Source organism: Gekko japonicus, unplaced genomic scaffold (genome assembly GCF_001447785.1).
Source record: "Gekko japonicus isolate JY-2015 unplaced genomic scaffold, Gekko_japonicus_V1.1 scaffold4, whole genome shotgun sequence".
In the NCBI taxonomy this organism is placed as follows: domain Eukaryota; kingdom Metazoa; phylum Chordata; class Lepidosauria; order Squamata; family Gekkonidae; genus Gekko; species Gekko japonicus.
This window is the reverse complement of record NW_015165234.1, coordinates 562,276-568,275: the sequence shown is the minus strand read 5'-3', so window position 1 is coordinate 568,275 and position 6,000 is coordinate 562,276.

The window sequence follows — 6,000 nt, the reverse complement described above, 5'->3', positions numbered from 1 at the left end:
CATTCCCCGGCAACAGGTGTCCAGATTCAGGGCTCACCTGGGACGACAGTCATTTTCCTTTTTTTTTTAATGCCCTCCGGAGGGGTTTTTTTAATTGCATTTTCTATAAACTACAAACTACAACGAAAAAAGGGAAAGGGTTGTCTACATCTATGGAGAAAGGAAAGAAAACCACTAATAACCAAAACCCCAAGTATAGGAGATCATTACATCATCTTATATGTGTTAATCTAAGATGCTAGTATTACATTGAACGTAGTCGATTAAGCTAAGTTATTTATCTTTTTAACCATTTTTTAACTGTTTAAAGACAACCCCAAGAACATTTACAGTATATGCTTTAAGGCACCATTCAGAGTTCTTCAGCCTTCACTTTGCTTTATCTTTTCTAATCCTCAATCGGTATTCTCATTTTGGGGCCACCCCCCCCTTTTCTGAAGCACAGTCCTCGTCAGAAGACCCTGAGTCCATTTCGTCACTAAGTTTGCTGTCATCTTTTTCTTTGGTGTCCTCTTCTGGTTCACCCAGTTGCAGTCTCATAAATTTTTATTGGATTATATGTTGTTAGCCGCCCTGAGCCCACTTGTGGGAATGTTCCCTCTAAGCTGTGGAGTCTTGTGAGCAAGAATTCTTCTTTGTGAGCTACTGGCATTAAAGTTGTGAGTGAGCGATTTGGCTACTGCATAGCTTAGTTTTCTCTGGAGCCACCTTTCCTGAGCTGAGACAAATATGTGTGAGCCGGAGGCTAAAAAACTGTGAGCTAGCTCACACTAACTCATCTTAGAGGGAACACTGGATATAAGTCTCAATCAGTCAATCAATCAATCAAACCAAGTGGTAAGGCTGGAATTGCAGTGTTGATGTCTGGACCCCAACTCAGTCCTTTGGTACTAGGGGCACTTTCCCGATGGGTGTGGTTAGGGAAGGGCCAGGAGGCTGGATGTATACCTGTGTTCCCAAGGCCTGGCTTCTGATGTAGAGAGGGCACATGGTGGGGTTTTGGCTCCATGGATGGGATGATGGCTCTCCCTGTTAGATCTACACCTGTATTCGGGAGAAACACAAAGTGGAACAGCTGCTGGTGTGGTGGTATCACCTGCAGCCCCCTCCCCTGGCAGCTGTCTTAGATGGCCCCTAACACACCGAACTGCCTGGTGCATGGGGTTCATGTCTGTCTGGGGGAGCACACCCAACCCGCACAGCTGCCAGGTTCAGGAGCAAAAGACACCAAGTCCAGTGTGGCTTGATATTACTTTTGTTGGCCAAGGGGGGGGGGAAGAGGGTTGGGGAAAGGGTTCCTTGCTTACCTGTTTGAGCGTGCCTGACCCTTGGGATCCCAGCGGATGAGCTGCTGCACCTGTGGGTCTTGAAATCTGGGAGAGGTCAGCCATGGAGTGTGGACTTTCATCTCCCAGTGGTCTCTTCCCCACAAGTGCTAGATGCCCTGCCTAGTGGTGCTAGATGCCCTGTGTTTTACCCGCCACTGAGGTGCATTTGCACTAGCTCTTAGTCCACATGGCAGGGAGCTGTCAGACAGCATCCTATGTCATGTGGCCTACCTCTAGAGTTGTGAGGTGACCTCCCAGAACCACTTGTGTGTGTGTGTGTGGGGGGGTCAGGCCGACATTGGGTGCCAGGGAGTGGCAGGGAGTGTGTGCTGATTGGGTGCCCACTTGGTCAGTATCTTGAGCTGTTTCGCTACCCGAGGGCATGGCCACAGCTCAGTGGGTTGCATGTGAAAAGGGAGTTACTATAGCCAATGGTCTGCACTGCCATTTGTGCTGGTTTGTGTGGGGGGGGGCATTCCGATGCTGAAAATGCTTTGGGAGCTGACTGGCTGATGCCACACTCCCTGACACACCCACATTTCTGCCGGAACTGGGATTTGTGCATTCACTCCACCATCATGCAGCCACAGGGCAGATGCGCTGGTGCAAGCACACCACACAGCATCACTTGTGACCTCAGCTGGCATAAATGTCCCTTAAAGGTAAAGGTTCCCTTGCTCGAAAGCCAGTCAAATCCGATTCTAGGGTTGCGGTGCTCATCATTTCAAAGCCGAAGAGCCAGCGCTGTCCGAAGACATTTCCGTGGTCATGTGGCCGGCATGACTAGACACCAAGGCGCACGGAACGCTGTTACCTTCCCACCGAAGTGGTATCTATTTATCTACTTGCAATTTCTTGCTTTCGAACTGCTGGGTTGGCAGGAGCTGGTGCCAGAGATGGGAGCTCACTCCGTCTTGCGGCACCTGCCAGAGCGGGTCTCGAACTGCTGAATTACTGACCTTCCACAGCCTGCAGTTCAGCGTCTTAACCACTTGAGCCACCGCAGCTCCTAAATGTCCCTTACACCAGTGTATATCTGAGTTACGCTGGCATTGGGGCTAGTCAGCTCCCTATTACAACCCCCCACCCCCATTGCTCTGTAAGCCCAATAGAGTCAAGGGGTTTAGAAGAATGAAGCTCTGTTTAGGACTCCACTCTTAAGACTTCAGCATTCCTTACCTCTTCCTTTAATCCAATCCTGGTCAACCTCTTCTTCTACCTCCCTTTCCTATCACTGTTCTTATCTTCTTCCTGGAAAAGGCAATGTCTGGTGTACAAAGAAGAAGAGAAGAAGACCCTGCAGGGGGCAGCTAGAAGACAATTAGGATAGTGAGGTCAGCACCTTCTCTCCTTTTAAGTGTCATTCCTTGTCTGTTTCCAGATTGCTACTCTTAAGGCAACTTCCTCCTTCCTCCTATTCTCTATCTCTCTCTCTCTCAGCTAGAGATGTAGTTAAGAATCTCTCCCTCTCTCCTCTTTACTATCAAGTATATTAGTTCCTAAATAAAGCTTTATCTACACTTTAATGAGGTTGTGCATTATTGCTATGTTAATTACTCTGCCAATACTTCTGAATGCTATCTTTAAAAAATCTTTATACAACACAAATGCTCGGTACTATGATTCTTCTTTTCAGCTGCAAAGAGTGGAAGCCTGTGAGACAACGACACCTTTTGCCTAAAATGTCTCCAGAACTTCCAACTCCTGCGCTCCAAAGCTGGCTCCTTCAACTTGCCTTATCACTGAACTAGTTTTGATAACGTGAGCATCATAAGAACATAAGAATATAAGAAGAGCCCTGCTGGATCAGACCAATGGTCCATCTAGTCCAGCATCCTGTCTCACTCTGGAGGGCCAACAACAGGACATAGAGGCTGAGGGCTTCCCCTGATGTTGCCTCCTGGCTCTGGGATTCAGAGGATTACTGCCTCTGAATGAGGAGATTCCCTTCAGTCACCAAGGCTAGTAGCCATTGATAGATCTATCCTCTGTCCCAGAGGTGTCAAACTCATTTGTTACAAGGGCCAGATCTGACATAAACGTCACTTTGTCGGGCTGGGCCATCTGTGCCATAAAACGTAATGCCAGGTACTGGAGATAGAAAATGTATAAAGGAGGACCAGATGTCTAGCATTAACAACAAATTGGACTGTTTCCAGAAGCAACTATCGGGAATTGATAAAAGAGCAGATGAAACCGACAAAACCATAAGTTGAAGCCAAGACAGAAGACATTAAGCAGAAATTGGAGGCAGTGGAAAAAGAGCGGATCTACCGCTTCAAATGGAGAAATCAATGTATGCTCTACGCTTCCAGGGGATCCCAGAACAGAAAGGAGAGAATTTAAAAGAATTATTAAGTGAAGCACTGGCACCAGTGATGGACATTAAAGCGGATGCCCTGCAAAATGGGATGGACCTGACGTATCGAAGCTGTTTATTCCTGTGGCCATCACTACATCCTCTGGCAGTGAAGTCCACATTTTAATAATCTCTGACTGCCAGTCCTGAACCTGGTCCAGTAATTGTATTTTTTCTTTGAGGAAAAAGAATGGTAAGAAACTTAACTATTTTATTTCTCTGTTTATATTTGTTTATTTTTGCCCTTGCCTTACCTGGAGAACCCTTTAATAAAATGCCTTTTTAATGAAGAAGTGTATGTCAGCTGTCACTGAGCAATCCTATAATAATAAACCAGGTTGCCTGTAACCATGGAGAAATGAATGTTAATGAAATATTTTCTCTTCTTTCAAGCAGAAAGGTTTATTTAAATAAACAGGGAATTTCAATTAATTTTTCCTGAGACAATGCTAAACGGAAATGTTTAGCAATTTAAATCTAATGTCTGTGTGAGAAATTATTGCTGCACATTTATGCAATGCTCAATGAAACAACAGCATTGTGAAAAAAATCTGTATTGTTATTTTGGTTGTGGCAGTGAAGCTCTGACATTGTCTGAGCTGATATGATGGCATCAGATTATTTAGTTGTTCATGGAACAAGTATCTGAAGTCTGGCTTCTGAAAGAAAATTGTATTCATCTGGCTCAGATTAAAACTAGGCATGTGCACATTATTAATCTAGGTTGCATCCCCACACCCATTGGATATCGCACTATCATGGCAATCATTCACCTCTTGGATTTCCTTGTCCACACCGGAAAACCTATTTGTGAATGACTGCTATACCACAGTATTCCACAATGCATGGCAAATCTGATCTGAACCACACCCTTAATTAAAATGGGAAATGCTCCAAAACAGAATTATTTCCGACATTCAGGTGAAATTGGAAATCTACTAATCTGATAACTATTGTGGTGCCTTACTGTCTGGTTTCACTTTCCTGGCCAGCAGGAAAAACAGCAGGAGTGATTCAGCGAATATATGCCTGTACTTGATCTTCCCCCAAACAGGATTGTCCCAGTTTGCATTTACGTGTTACAGAGGTGTCAAATTCATTTGTTACAAGGGCTGGATCTGACATAAATGTCACTTGTCGGACCAGGCCACGTGTGCCATAAAAGGTAATGCGAGGTACTGGAAATATAAACTTTATAAAGGACACAGGCATACCCAATTAACAATATTATTTTTTACTCAAAATACAAGCATGCTTAAAACATTAACACTGGTAAGCTCCTAACTGATGTGTCCTCACCATGCTCGCCTGCTCACCCCCACAATGAACAGGACACAATGAAGGACAGGAGAACCACGCATGTTGCTCCTGAGTTCCTTGGAGGAACAGAAGGGTAAAAATGTTGTAGATGGGTAAGATTCAGAAAACTCTGAGAATTAATCAAAAACAAAACCCAGATATATTGTGCATGTGTGTTGTGGACTGATAGCAATTGATTTACTGGCGAATCTACAAAAGCACCAATAAATATATTTAATCATATGCAAGACTAACACCCCCCCCCAAAGGATACCATAAATGGAGGGGTATCTTAAATTTCCATACAAATTAGTTACATTTTGGATATATAGCACTTTTAGGAAATTATTGTGACCATTTCCACAAAAGAGGTTGCCCCACTGTCGACCTCTGCAGTTATTCATAGCTAGTGATTATTTCCCCACAGAGTTCTGACCCGCATCTTCCTTCCTTTCCCCCTGCATCTTTTAAATCCTGCATATGTCAGAAGTTTTCATTGCCGCGCTCCTGAATTCATGGTTTCAAGTGGGGAATTCTTTACAACGCGCCTAAACTCCACATTAGCATAATCTGCATCACAACTGCTCCCTTTTTTCCATGCCTGACACTCCCACCCAGCTACAAATGTCATCTCTCGCCACAGGAATTCCTCCTACTGTGGAATCAATGAATCAGATCCGACACTCTTCGATGTGCTGGGAATGGCAGGCAAGTACCAGATGCGGAAACAGTCTCATATTCCTTGCAAGTAAATAAGGTAGTTTTTCAGCACCACTCCCATATGCCCAGCCTCAGCAGCCAAGCATGGCTATGATCCATCTCTCTTTGTTTCCTCTTTCCCCCTGCCCTACCTCTGAGGATCTTCAGAAGGCACACCAGACTCCTCCCTCCACTGCCCCATTCCCCACCACCAACACCAACCCTGTGAGGTGGGCCAGGCTGAGCAACTGGCCCAGGTGACCAAGACAACAGGGTCCTGGCTCAGGAGGAGGGAGGATCTGAACCTGGCTCTCC